This window comes from Mauremys reevesii, linkage group 16 (genome assembly GCF_016161935.1).
Source record: "Mauremys reevesii isolate NIE-2019 linkage group 16, ASM1616193v1, whole genome shotgun sequence".
NCBI classification, from domain to species: domain Eukaryota; kingdom Metazoa; phylum Chordata; order Testudines; family Geoemydidae; genus Mauremys; species Mauremys reevesii.
Genome location: NC_052638.1, coordinates 9,603,298 through 9,617,567, shown reverse-complemented (window position 1 = coordinate 9,617,567; position 14,270 = coordinate 9,603,298). Strand labels below are relative to the sequence as shown.

The window sequence follows — 14,270 nt, the reverse complement described above, 5'->3', positions numbered from 1 at the left end:
GTGTCCCTGGCTCGGGGCCCCGCACCCGGATTGGTGGGTTTGGCGAGGGAAGGGGCGGGGCGGGTCGCCGGGGCTACGGGGTTGGGGGCGGGGGCGGAGGAGGAGTCGGCTCCCGGAATGGTAGGTCGGGCGCCTCCATCTTTCCACCCCGCGCCCAGATGGCACAAAGGGGCAGCGCCGCCCGGCCGCGGGCCTGAGCGCGGGACGAGCCCGGCCCCGCCCCGGTAGGTACCGCGGAGTGGGAGCCCCCCAGGGCTGGAGGGGCCGGGCGGCGAGCGGGGCGAGCGACCCCAGCCTCGGGGGAGAGGCTGTGGCGGGGCGAGCCCCAGGGAGCTCCCCTCAGGCGTGGGGCTGGCACCCCGGGGGGGGAGGGGCCAGCTGGGGGGCTCCTCGGGGAATCCTGGGAGGAGGGGTTGGGGGTCCCTGGGGAGGGTCCTCTGGGTGGCCTGGGGGCGGGGCGGAGGTCTAGGGAGGAGATCGGGTCTCCCGGGCACGGGGAGATCCCAGGCGGGGGTAGGGGGTTGAATGGGGGCGGCCGAGAGTTAGGGGGCTGGGGTAGCGGGTGGCTCTGGGGCAGGCTCGTCCCGGGTCGGAGCGGGTCCTACGGGGATTCTCTGGGGGTGGGGATCTGTGTGCGGGGCGGGAATTTGAGGGGTTCTCGGGATGGGGATCTGTGTGTGCGGGACGGAATTTGGGGGACTCTCTGGGGTTGGGGGTCTATTTGTGGGGTTTCTCGGGGTTGAGGGGGTCTATGTGTGCGGGGCGGGAATGTGTGTGGGAGTTTCTCGGGGTGGGGGATCTGTGTGTGGGGGGCGGGAATTTAGGAGGGGTTCCCGTTAGGAACGGGCCTGGCCCCTGTTACATGGGGGGCACCGGGCTGTAGAAGAGAGAGAGGATTGGAGACCGGTTTCCCTCCCCCCACTCCCCGCAGGTGAACGGCGTGCGGGAGATGCAATAGGTCCGTTTGCCTGGAGGTTGTTCTGGGTTCCCGTTTCGCCTCGTGCTGGCTGGGCTCAGCGCTGCTGGTTCGTGGGGCATGCTGCAGGTGTCTGTTTTGACTAGAGAAAGGGGTGTGTGAAAGATCAGAGATGCGTCCTGTGCAACCCTGATTTGCATTTACTCTCAGAAAGTCACGGTTGTAAATGCGTAGGCTCTGCCACTGCCTTAGTATGCGCAGTTGTCTTATTTCTAACAATGGAAGTAAGGGTAGGTGGATTGTTGCATAGAAGTTGGGCGTCCTCTTGTTTGCAGACACCTCATCCTGTCTCTCCCATAACTTGTAGTGAGTGCACTTAGGTATGGTCGTATCTAACGTGCCAGGGTTGCTGTGTTCTGGATTTCTGGTCCTGTTATAGATGCATACTTTGCAGTATTTGTAAAAGAATGCTCTGAAGTAGAATAGAAGGTGGATTGACATAAAGGTAATGGAGTGCCACATATGGCCAGAAGAACAGGAGTACTTGTGGCACCTTAGAGGCTAACAAATTTATTTCAGCATGAGCTTTCGTGAGCTACAGCTCACTTCTTCAGATGCATAGAATGGAACACACAGACAGGAGATATTTATACATACAGAGAACATGAAAAGGTGGAAGTATGCATACCAACAGGAAGAGTCTAATCAATTGAGATTCATGCTGAAATAAATTTGTTAGTCTCTAAGGTGCCACAAGTACTCCTGTTCTTTTTGCGGATACAGACTAACACAGCTGCTACTCTGAAACATATGGCCAGAGGGTCTTGGTATTATACCTGCAATTGTATCTAAATCGAGGGTAGATCTTGCTGTCCTCTCTCAGGCAGAAGTCAGAGAGACTGCTTGTGTGAGGAAAATGAGCAGGAGCAATGTCTATATTTAAAAAAAAAAAGTGAGCCCAACAATATTTTGGGGCTGTATCCTTACTCCCTTTAGTAATCCTTACTCGTGCAAGTAGTCCTGTTGCTTCCAGTGGAACAACTTGCATGACTAAAGTTGTGTGTGTTCATATGCTATTAAAACAAATGAAAAAAGGACCCTTTACTTTTTTGTTTTTAGTAGCATATGACTCTGCAAGCACTCAAAACCATATTTAACCTTATTCACGCTAACAGTACTTAAACGTAAAAGTGTACTGTAGTGCCTTGGTGAATTGGATGCCAAAGTGAATAGGCTATTTTTTAAGTGATGCAGCCTATAAAGGTGAACTTAAAAATGAAGATAGAACTTGCCAAAAAAATCCACAAACCAGGCTGCAGGTGACATCAAGCACAGGAATAAATGTTAACTTATTAACAGCATCATAGACTTACTTCCTGGTTCACAAAAAAGCCATAATACATTGGGTTGCAATGAGTTCTCTGTTATGTATAATATAATACAGGATTCCTTCTGGGAGCCAGACAAAGCCAGAAGGATTTCAAGAGATTCTCTATTTTTTTTAAATCAATGGGAGAGAGAGAGAGAGAGACTCTAAAGTCAGAAGCTTTTTAAATAGTGTGTGGCCCACTCTCTAGCTAAATATAAAACAAATTTTCTTGCCTGTGTTACAGAGAACATCTTCATAAACTGACTAAAAAATTCAAGATAATTTTTTTTTACTACTATTTTACTTTTTGTATTTCTCTTAGCTTGGAAAATTACAATGAACTAGTCAGTTTAATCTTTTCTATTAACATGCTACCACCATTCTACATTAATTGCAAATGTTACATACAGAGGGTCTTTTCTGAAGACTTCTGTTAATCATGGAAACATTTCAAATTGGGCTTGAGGGTTTTTTTATGGTTTTCTTTTTTTTTTTTTTGGTTTGTTTTGTTGGGTTTTTTTTTTTGTTAAGATGTTTTGTTTTTTTAACAAAGCTTAAATCTTGAGCCATATTTCAACTTGTGTATATATATTCTATACCCATCACAGCCTTATTAGTTGGTTCACACGCAGATTAATTGTTTTTATTTTGCTTTTAAAGATTTTTTTTTTTCTTAGCAGCTACACCTTTGGTGTGGGTGTGTGGTAATAAATAGAATGGGACACATTGAAAGGTAATCTGGAAAGAAGAAATTAAGTGTGCAGTTTCCTCCTTCCCCTGCTGCTTTGTGATGTTTGGAGAAGACTAGAAATAAATAATTTATTTATTTATTTTGAAGTCTTTACATGAGCTGTTCGGTTCTTGTCTTGTTCACCTTGGAAGTCTCTGGTCACTGGAGAAGTAGTGATTTATAAGAGACTGAAAAGTGATCAATAGAGGGAGGGGAAGGGACTCTTAGTCTCCGTTCAAAACTCTTATTTTTAATACGTAACTCCAGTGTTGAAAAAACACTTTGGAGAAATAATATCTTTGTTAGATCTTTAATGCTGCAACCGCCGCCTCTTTTAAATGTAGAGAGAGAGAGAGCTCATGAGATGGGACATCTTCTAAGATTCCCGAGAAGTCCTCCAGGGAAAACCAGAAGAGACTATGACTGATCATTTCAGGATTTAAAAAAAGGAGATGGAGGTGAACAGCAGAGTCCCTCAAGGTTCTCTGCTGAGACCTGTGCTGTCCATATTCATTAATGATCTGGAAACGGGCTGAATTGTGAAGAGGCAAAGTTCGCAGACAATACAAAATTATGACAGGTCATTAAACAGACAATGAGGAGTTACAGAAGGATCTCACAAAACTGGGTGAGTGGGTAACAGAATGGCTGATAAAATTCAGTGTTGATAAGTACAAAGAAGTGCACACTGGGAAAAATTATCCCAACTGTACGTGTACAATAATGTGTTCTAAATTAGCTGTTACCATCCATGAAAGAGATCTTCAAGTCATCATGGCTAGTTCTCTGGAAACCTGCTCAATGCACAGCAGTCGTTAAAAAGGCTAACAGCATATTAGGCGCTCTTAGGAAAGATATAGATAAGACCGTAAATATCATCATGCCACTATATAAATCCATGATATTTCCACACCTTGAATACTGTGTCCAGTTCTGGTTGCCCCGTCTCAAAAAGGATAGAGTGGAAATGGAAAAGGTTGAGAGAAGGGCAACAAAGACGATCATGGATATGGAACAGCTTCCATGTGAGAAGAGGCTATAACGATTAGGGCTGTTCATCTTAGTTGAATGGGGGCGGGGGGGAATATGATTGAGGTCTATAAATTCATCAGTGGTGTGAGCAAAGTGATTAGAGAAGTATTATTTATCCTTTCACACAACATAAAAACCTGAGGTCAGCCAATGAAATTTAATAGGCAGCAGATTTAATACACACAAGAGGAAGTACTTTTTCACACAATGTACAACTAACCTATGGAACTCATTGCCATGGGATGTTGTGATGGCCAGAAGTATAACTGGGTTCAGAAAGCACTGGATAAGTTCATGACAGATAGCCACGGTGATTGGTGTGACGCAGAACATCTGACTACCAGAAGACAGTGTGGATCAGTCCATAATTGCCCTGTTGTGTGTACACACCCTGATGCACTGGTACAGGCCACTGCTGGAGACAATATACTGGGCCAGATGGACCAGGGTCTGACCCAGTATGGCAGCTAAGTTCTTGTGTTTGAAACTTCTTGGGGTGGGGGAGAAACTCAGGCCTTGTCTTCTTTATACATCATATTACATAAAATGGGCAGAAATCTAGTGTGGGGGGGTTATAAATAATTTGCAGGCCACCTTTTATACAGCAGGAGTTTTTATTATTTGTATTACAGTAGTATGTAGAGGCCCCAGCCAAGATCAGGGCTCCCCACTATGGTAGCTTCTATATATAGCCATAGCAAGAGAGTCTGAGAGGGTCCCTGGCCTGAAGAGTTTACATAGACAAACACAAAGGATGGGAGAAAAGAAGTCGTTATTGCCATTTTACAGATCGGGAACTGAGGCAGAGAGTTTTCAAGTGACTTGCCCAAGGTCACATAGGTAGTCTGTGGCGGAACCCACTCCTTAACAAGACCATCCTTCCTCTCAAGACATTTTAAGATATTCCCCTTGAATTAACAGGAGATCGAAATTCTTCTGATGTCCTTCTTCTGAGCCAATAGTCAGTTTTCCTATTGTTGAAGAATGTAGTTGGTAATTATGCTCTACCCCATCCCCCAATTTTGTCACTTCAGTGTTTGTTTTGCAGGACTAAGCCTGGAGGTCCTAGACATTACCTACATTCTGTGTTTAGGCAATTGTCTGACGACTTACAGTGCAAACTTCTAACTGAGCCAGCACTGAATTTCTTTCAACAGTGTTAGCAAAATGTTTCACACATCCAAAACTGTTTCAGCATATTTTATGCATCCATAATACATTAGTCATACTACCTAACTGGGGAATTACCATTGTTATACTGTAGATCATAACGTGATTCACAGGGGTATGGCATGTATTTTTCTTGGTACAAATCCTTTCAACTCTCATTTTAAGTAGATTTCCGTGTAATAAAATTAAAAGCTACTTCAATAAGATATTGCTTTATTATTTAAAAAAGTTACTACAGTACCAATAGAAAAACCTCTCCTCTGGGTTTTAATACATGGACAGAATGTTGAGTGAAGAATTGTAGTGTTTGTTTGTTTTTTCAGTTAGGCAAGTTTTTAAAATACTCCATTTAGAAAGAATAAATATTTAATCCACTCTTTTACTCAAATTTACAACCTCTAATATTGGTACCTGCGGGAAAGATTATCCCAAACCCCCAATTGTTTTTCCTCCTTCAATTGAATGTCAGCTGCAACTTATCACAATCTTTCTATTAACTTTTTTCTCATTCACAGGAGTAAGTTCCTCTATTGCTGGCCAACTATGAAACTTTCGCCTTTCTGTGTCTGCATCTCTCTTGCTCATAGGACTGGGGTTTGCTGTATTTCCCGTCACTGTTGCGTATTTCTGAAACATAGGTGTGTCCTTCTCTCTGCATCTCTTCAGGCAAGGGCTGAGCCAAAACACTTTCCCACTACCCCATCGTGCTGGACGTGATTCATCCTTGCAGTTGTCATGAAACCTTCATGTTCCCATAATCCTTCCCACTTGTTAAAGGAACCTGATTCTAAAAATGTGTTTCTGTCATTACAGCCTAACTCAAAAATATTTACTCAAAAGAGAAGCCAGCTTTTACCCCCCTGCTGTATCTGAAAGTTAGTTTTTTGGAAGCAGTGTCCTGTTTTATCAGGATTCATGTTGAATAGCCTGGTAATGCTGGAGTGTGTCGACGGGAGAACTAGGTGTGATGAAGTGGGACTGTTCTTACAGTTTCCTCTGAATACTGTGTGGATGTCTGTTTCCCCTATGCATTTCTTAAGTCTCCAGTGTGCATAAGTGGCTGACACTCTGTATCCTGGCAACAAATGGCCGGGGCCCCTCCCCCTGCAAGGGAATAGCTAAAGGTGAACAAAGAGATCAGGTGACCTCCTGGTCCGGGGGAAAGACACACAGGCCAGAAAGGAGGGGCTGGAGGGTTTTTTCCAGTTTGGAGCTAGCTGGGGATGAGGAGTGAGTGCGAATGTGGGTGTCTGGCTCGCTGGCCCCCAAGGATGGACCCGGCTGAGGGGTCCTGTTCTCTGTACCTACAAGCTCTGGTTTAGACCATGTTCCTGTCATCTAATAAACCTCTGTTTTACTGGCTGGCTAAGAGTCACGTCTGACTGTGAAGTGGGGGTGCAGGACCCTGTGGCTTCCCCAAGACCCCGTCTGAGCGGACTCGCTGTGGGAAGTGCATGGAGGGGGCATATGCTGAATGCTCCAAGGTCAGACCCAGGAGGGTGAAGCCATGTGATCTTGCCCTGAAGACAGTCTGCTCCAAGGGAGAGGAGGCTCCCCAAAGTCCTGCCTGGCTTCGTGGGGAGCAGTTCCAGGGCATCGCCTGGGGACTCCGTGACACTGGGTTAGCTCTTTAAACATTCTATCACACAGAGAGGACAATACCATCCAAATATTAAGTAACACTAGCACAAGAAGAGAACCAATCCCATCCTCCCAAGATAATGAATGCCAGGAGGCCTAAATATTTGGTAAAACCTTTGGGAGAGAACAGTGACAGAACAGTCTCGCGCTTTTTAAAGTTATATTTTGGTAGCCCTGGGGACTGACATCCTTCATTTATCTGTGCACGAGATACAGCATGGGCGTGAAAGACACCGAAGGCAATTGTCCTGCTCTGCTCTGCTCTGGTGAGACCTTGGCTGCAGTACATTATCCAGTTCTGGGCGCCACACTTTAAGAAAGCTGTGGGCAAACTGGAGAATGTCCAGCAGAGTGCAACAAAAATGATCAAAGGTTTGCAAAACCTGACCTGTGAGGAACAGTTGAAAAAACTGGGCATGTTTAGTCTTGAGAAAATAAGACTACAAGGGTACCTGTTAAGCCTTCAAATATGTTAAGGGTTGTTAGAGAGGATGCACTTGTTCTCCATGTCCACTGAAGGTAGCACAAGAAGTAATCAGATTAATCTATAGCAAGGGAAATTTAGGTTAGATGTTAGTAAAAATGTTCTAACTATAAGGATAGGTAAGCACTGGAACAGGCTTCCAAGGGACATTGTGGAGTCCCCATCGTTGGATGTTTTTTAAAACACCTGGCAGGGATGGTCCAGGTATAGTAGGTGCTACCTCAGTGCAGGAGGGTGACGTAGATGACCTCTTGAGGTCCCTTCCAGCCGTACATGTTCATGATTTATCCACACACGATCTACAGAGTCAGTGGTTATAGGACAAGATTTCCCAACACTGCCCCACCAATGAATGTCAACCCTGACCTGGCATAATATCAGTAAAACCAACTTAAAACAAGAAATTGGAATGACCACCATATGCACAAAACATTACAGTCTCATACCCTCAACTTCCTCCTTTTACTTCTCTCTTGATTGCTGACTTTTCTCCCTATCATGTCTAATGTGAGACCAGTTCTCTCAGCTCCTACTCACTCCCGACTTCAGTGGGATTACTCATGAGAAAGGTTTGAAGGATTTTAAACCCCAATATTGCAGTGAACTCTGCATAACCAGATGCCTCAGCCCATGTGGAGCTCCACTGATGGGATCGAAGTCCAGAATTGTAAGCGCTATGAGCAGGGTCTAAGTCTCTTCTCTTTCTGTTAACACTAATGATACTGCTAACAGGGGATCCAGTTGTGATATGGAAACTAAACCCTGACCTGCAGTGTTGGGGTTGATGAATGTTGAGGCCATGTCCTTGTATAATTAGGGACCAGGAATATTTTTTTAAAGAAATTAAATATAAGAATTGATTAGCCAATTGTCATGGAATCTCTGAAACACGTTGCTCAGTTAGATAGAACATGCACGTTGTTCGGCATAAAATTTGGTAATCACTCTTTTTGCAATCTACTCTCTGAACACAGCTCAGCATCTATAATGGAAGCCAAACAACTTTGTTCATCTATCAGCCAAGATGTTTCTCTGCCCTGTTTTTCCTCCAATTTCAGTAGTCTTCAGAGAAGAAATGTGAACTTCAATACATTTTTCTTGTATTCTTATTTTTATATAAAGAGAATCTTCATTTTTAATGAGACCTAGCGCTGTCTCCCTGCCGCAAGGTCTTAAACGTAAGCAAACTAATGACTGTCCTTGGAGACTTGCAATTTAATCTGGTCCATCTCCCACCGGTAGCTTGACCTTCACTTTTGCTTGGGTTCCCCAATGTTCCAGCACCCTCTTAGAAAACTAAGTTCTCTAGCAAGAATTGAAAATATTTTACTTTCTCAATAGAACACCAGGTTAATGCAAATCCCTTAACTTCTTGTATTCATTCAACATCCTTACGACAGTTCAGACAGCTGTGACATGAAAGCTATTGTTTTACTCAACTGTTTGGGAGGGGAAAATACCGGTTATACTTAACACCATTTCTGAGTGATGAGTGGGAACTGAAACAAAAAGTGGTATAGTGTCTGAAACTGCTTTTTCTTACGTCTTTATGTATCAATTCCTCGTTAGCTTGGAGTATTCTCAGCTTCATAAAAAGGGGACGCTGTCTTTCCACCATGAGGCAATATTGTGGTTGGCTGTAACCAAATGTCTGAAGAGGTAAATCATTGATCCCTGGGCTGTATATTAGAGAAAACTAGATTGATGCCATTTCCAGCCAAGATCTTCACTAACATTCTCTCCAAGATCTTTTGGGACCAGGCCTCTTGGTAGGTTTGATATTATCAATCATGTCAGACATGCAGTATATATACACCTGTATGGGATCACTACTGTAACCATTGCTTATTTTAGGCCCCCAGCTGGGGAAGCAAGGGGCCAATAAACTCCTGTGGCCAAGATAGGAATAGGTAGAAATAGTCATGGAATCTCCATCATTGGAGGTTTTTAAGAACGTGCTAGGCAAACACCTATCAGGGATAGTCTGGATAATAATCAGTCCTTCCTCACTGCAGGGGACTGGACTAGATGACCTGTTGAGGTCCTACATTTCTATGATGGCAGGTGGATGTGCTTTCTCAATCCATCCTTTGAAAGGCCTCTGCCAACAAGATGCCACAGCTGTGGCTAAAAGCTGCTTCTCTCTCAGCTAAGTGAATTATTCTTTAGCTCAGATGGTATTTTAGGATAGTTGTTTGTTTAATAGAGGTCCTGGGAGGTTTGATTCCTTCTGCTGTCTGCAGTTCCTATATGTGCATGACCACAGTTCATCATGTAGGCATGCAACAGGGCCTCTTTTATTTCTTTCTGTTGTAAAATGGAAAGTATCAAAGTGATGACAAAAGCATTAAAATAATTTTCCAAATGTGACTCATTCTTAACTTTCAAATTATTGCCTGTCTAACTGCTTCTGATTCTCCTCCCTCCCGCTCCAAAATTTCTTGAACCTTTCCCAAATTTGGCCTTAAAAATTCTCTTTTGTTCTCAGGTCACATTTGAAATTTGAACCAGAGAGACTATCTCTCTTTCATTTCAGAGCATGTGAGTGAAAGAGAAATCAAGCTTAGAATGGGAAACTGCTTACAACTTTAACTATCCATAGGCAACTGCCTCTTCATAATATAGCCTAATTAATCAACTCTGGTATTTCCAAACATAAAAAAAGTCTAGTTTGGCCTTTTAAAGGCTTCAGTTTTGTTCTGATTTGTACACCTTCTGTTTCATTAACCCCTATTCTTTTTGATACCGGTGCAACCCCACTGAGCACTGGTGGGATTCCCCCACTCTGCGCCAAAAAAAAAAAAAAAAAAAAAACCTCAGAGGGGAATTTGGTCTACAATCTTGGGATTGCCTTGAATGTAGGCTAGTGGGTTTTGGCATGATTTTCAAGCACTGCAGTTTAAGTATAATAGTTGTTGTTGTTAAGTGTTTTAATTATTGCCGTCTAATGTTTATTTGTGGCTCTTGGAAAGTGTACCACTTCTCCCTTTTTTGTTTGTTTTCAGTGAAATTGAGCAACATTGCAAGGCTTACTAAATTTTACTTGAGCCTAGTCCTCCCCAGAAAACTTTACTGGTTTAACTATGCCAGTATAATTAGGAAGGCTTGCCCATTTAGTTTAGAGACAGTTTTATTTATAAAAATGCTTATACTGGTATACCTTATGCTGGTTCTCTGACTAGCATGAGCAATTCTGATATATTCCCTTATATAAATCAAAACTACATCTACACTTATTAACATTTACTGTATTGTGGTAGTTCCTAGGATCAGGACCCTGTTGTGCTAGGTGCTGTACAAATACAAACAGCAAGATTGTCCCTTTTGCAATGAACTTACAGTCCAAGTACACCTCTACCTCGATATAACGCTGTCCTTGGGAGCCAAAAAATCTTACCGTGTTATAGGTGAAACCGTGTTGTATTGAACTTGCTTTGATCCACCGGAGTGCGCAGCCCTGCCCACCCCCCCGAGCACTGCTTTACCACGTTATATCCAAATTTGTGTTATATCAGGTGGCATTATATCGAGGTAGCGGTGTGAGACAACAGGTGCAGACAGACAGTATTGGTCAGCGTGGTAGGCAGTGGTCTCTGCACACCAGCAGCCTACCTGTTAAGTGTTTTTGGTTTGTTTTGTAAACATTATGGGAAATGAGAATTTTGAGGAGGGATTTGAAGGTGAAATGAGAGAACTTTGCAGATGTTTATGGGGAGTGCCTCCCAAGTGTGTAGGGCAGCGTGGGAGAAAGTACAAAGGTATTTGAAAGTTTAACAAGTGGGCAGTAGACCAGCATCATTGGCTGATTGCAGGAACCATTGAAAGCCTGATAAGGAATGAGAGAGGATAGGGTGAGGAATTGGCTTTGTGTAGCCTTGAAAGTGAGTACAAGCAGTTTGATGCAATAGAGAAGGGGGAGCCAGTGGTGAGATTTAAAGAAAGGGGTGACATAGTCGAAGCAACAGGTTATGAAATTGACTTTTTGCAGCAGCGTTCTGAGCACTATAGCTTGATCCTAGGAAGTATTTAAGCAGGTGTGCTCAGCATCTTGCAGGATCAAAGCCCTAATTGCATAAATTTGGATATGGCTTTAACGAACCGAAAGATAATGGATTTAGGGATTTTCTTTCCCTTCTCAATCCTTAATGGGTTATGTTCAACTCTGGTGTATTTAATTAAGTAACTCCACTGACTTCATTGAGTTTAAGATTGAACTTGAATGGTCTTTAAAAACTTTCAACATATACAGTTTAAAGAGACAAGGTGGGTGAGGTAATTTATTTTATTGGTGAAAGACAAGCTTGAAAGCTTTCTGATATCCTGGGACCAACATGGGTACAGCTATGCTACATACATCATGTATAATTGACATTCCTGTTCTGTTAGGATTAAGGTGACAAAATCCTTTTTGAAACCGATGAGCATCTGCTACTTAAAACTATTAGTCCAGTTTGGGGAAGAGAGAGGGGGAGTTGAGAAGGGACGTTGTCGTGTTAATGACCATAAAAACAGATCTGTGCTTAGTTCTGAGCATATTGACCTTTTTAGTATCCGTTGGTAATGGTTGAATTTTAGTTTTTGTATTGTAAAGTGATTACAGTAGAACCTCAGAGTTATGAACGGCTTGGGACTAGAGGTTGTTCTTAACCCTGAACAAAACATTGTGGTTGATCTTTCAGCTTACAACTGAACATTGAGGTAATACAACTTTGAAACTTTACAGAAGAAAAATGCTTTTAACCATCTTAATTTTAAATGAAACCAGCACAGAAACAGTTTCTTACCATGTCAAATCTTTCTCTTTAGTTTTTAGTAGTTTACATTTAACACAGTACAGCACAATACTGTGTTAAATGTAATTTGCCTTTTTTGTCTCTGCTGCTGCCTTGCCTGATTGCGTAGTTCCGGTTCCAAATGAGGGGTGTGGTTGACGGACAGTTCACAACTCTGGTGTTCATAACTCCGGGGTTCTACTGTACAAGTCATCCTGTAAAACTAATAGCGGGGCATTGATGAATAATAGTGTATTATACTAATTTCCAACAGGCAAGACCATTTTGAGATTGGAGGAATAAGCCGAATATTTAATAGTTATTTGCAAGGGTCTGAACTCAAGTAGGTTTCTTAAAAAGTGTCTAATGATTATGTACTTTTTTTATTTATTACATGAAGCAATATTAAATTTATACTCCGATTTAAACATTATGCTATAATGAGACACTGAGCATGAATGTCACATTTACTTCTCATGTCTGTAGAAATTACTTTCTCAGACATATATTATGATATTGATAATTTTAGTCAAGGTATTTTAATTAATGGGACATATTTAGCTGAAAACATGTTGTAAAGAAATTTCTTTATGTTCTTAGAAATATCTTAAACTAAAGAGAATTTTTGAATCCATTTTTTTTTTTTATTTCTCTTGACATATACAATGGAAAATCAATGACGTCAATTTTACTTTCGGGTTCTTAATGCTGCAAGGTTTGGGTTGTAAACAGTGTAGGTAGAGGTCTTTAAGTATTTTTATTTTTGTTTTAATTGTGGAAACATTTCTATTGCTTTCCTGTCTTATAAAGAATTAGTTTGTTAAACAAAGCTTACATTTTGGGCCAAATTTGACCATGATCCTTTAGTTTTAGTTCCCTCACTTTCTTTAGCCTTATATTAGGGATTTTTCCTTTTTTAGGGTAATAATTTGACTGTTGCGTAAATATGAGTTTTCAGTTCTAAGGGGATTTGTTTTATTTTCATACAAACTTTCAATTGGTGAGTGGTCCAAAATTGGACAAGAACAAAACCAATAGTTTTTTCTAATTGCAAACGTGTTTTCTATTTTCTGTGGCAGAACTGCACTCAGCTGGGTTTGGGAAAACCAGTGAAATCCTCTTTACTATAGTGCTCTAGTTTGGTATCTTGGAAGCCCTTGTCCACCTTCCCTTTCTGACGTGAAGGTCTGTACAGCATACCTCTAGCATGAATTCCTGTCTGTACTTTACTTCCTTTATGTTAGACTTTTTGACACTTTTATCTTCCATGGCCATGTGCGCTTCAGAATGTGTGTACTTCCTTGTATGCATGGGAGACAATGTTGCATTATGTCCCCAGGATAGATCATACTCTTCTATGCCATTCCAGTCATTTGATTCCACGCCTCCATTGCCAAACGAGTCAGTTGTATTTATGTAATAAAACTGCTTGTGCCTTCCATTTGTTCCCCTTTTTTGTCTCTACCGCTCTGAGATGTTTCAAAGCAGTTTTAATTGTTCTTTTGTCCCTTTGTTCTACCCTGCGTCTGTCCCTAAAGTTCCAATTTAATACTCTGTGTTCAGTCCTCCTTTTCTTTTCAGCAGCAAAATTGACTTAGTTGGAATGGCCACCCTCAGCTTGATACTGAAGTCATTGTTCATAGTAGCCTTGCAAAACTTGTAATGAAAATGTACTAGACCAGGCACAAAGTCTACTCCATTACCTATTACTATGACAGAGCTTAAACAAACAAACAAAGTTCTTTCATGCCCTTTAAAACAAATACTTCATTTACTTGTCAATTTACTGCCCCTGGGAAAGTGGAATTTTACAAGGCTGGTTTATCGACTGCTCAGTTTACAATTACATATAAAACTGTTTTTGTCATTTTGGTTTGATTCTGCTCATGGCTTGAAATTGCACTTCCTAATTGCAAGTGATCTTGATACACAGATGAGCGCAGCCCTGCACAGCAACACTGTGACAGGAAGTAGAACAACATTTGCAGAAGTTTCATTCTGCTTGACCAACTTCTATTGGGCAGAGTTTGGCCTTTTTGTCAATGGTACTCTTGTGTCATGTGTAGCTATTTCACACAGAGACTGGTGCTTCCCTTCCCCTCTCAGCAACCAGTAATTTGGGAGAGGAAAGTTCCCCACCCCATGTTCTGTTTCAG

The 14,270-nt window shown here is 42.1% G+C and overlaps 1 protein-coding gene across 2 annotated transcripts in view; it reads left to right on the top strand.

Moving 5' to 3' along the window:
• Positions 1 to 66: 66 nt before the first annotated feature.
• The window catches only part of RSPRY1 (ring finger and SPRY domain containing 1), a 59,208-nt gene continuing 45,004 nt past the window's right edge, over positions 67 to 14,270 (top strand). The window contains exon 1 of one of the 2 annotated variants that reach the window (XM_039503773.1): positions 67 to 224. The gene's annotated coding sequence lies outside the window, so the exon portion shown is untranslated. Of the gene's footprint in view, positions 225 to 13,276; positions 13,300 to 14,270 lie in introns of those variants that run through there. The other variant, XM_039503774.1, reaches the window with a different exon arrangement.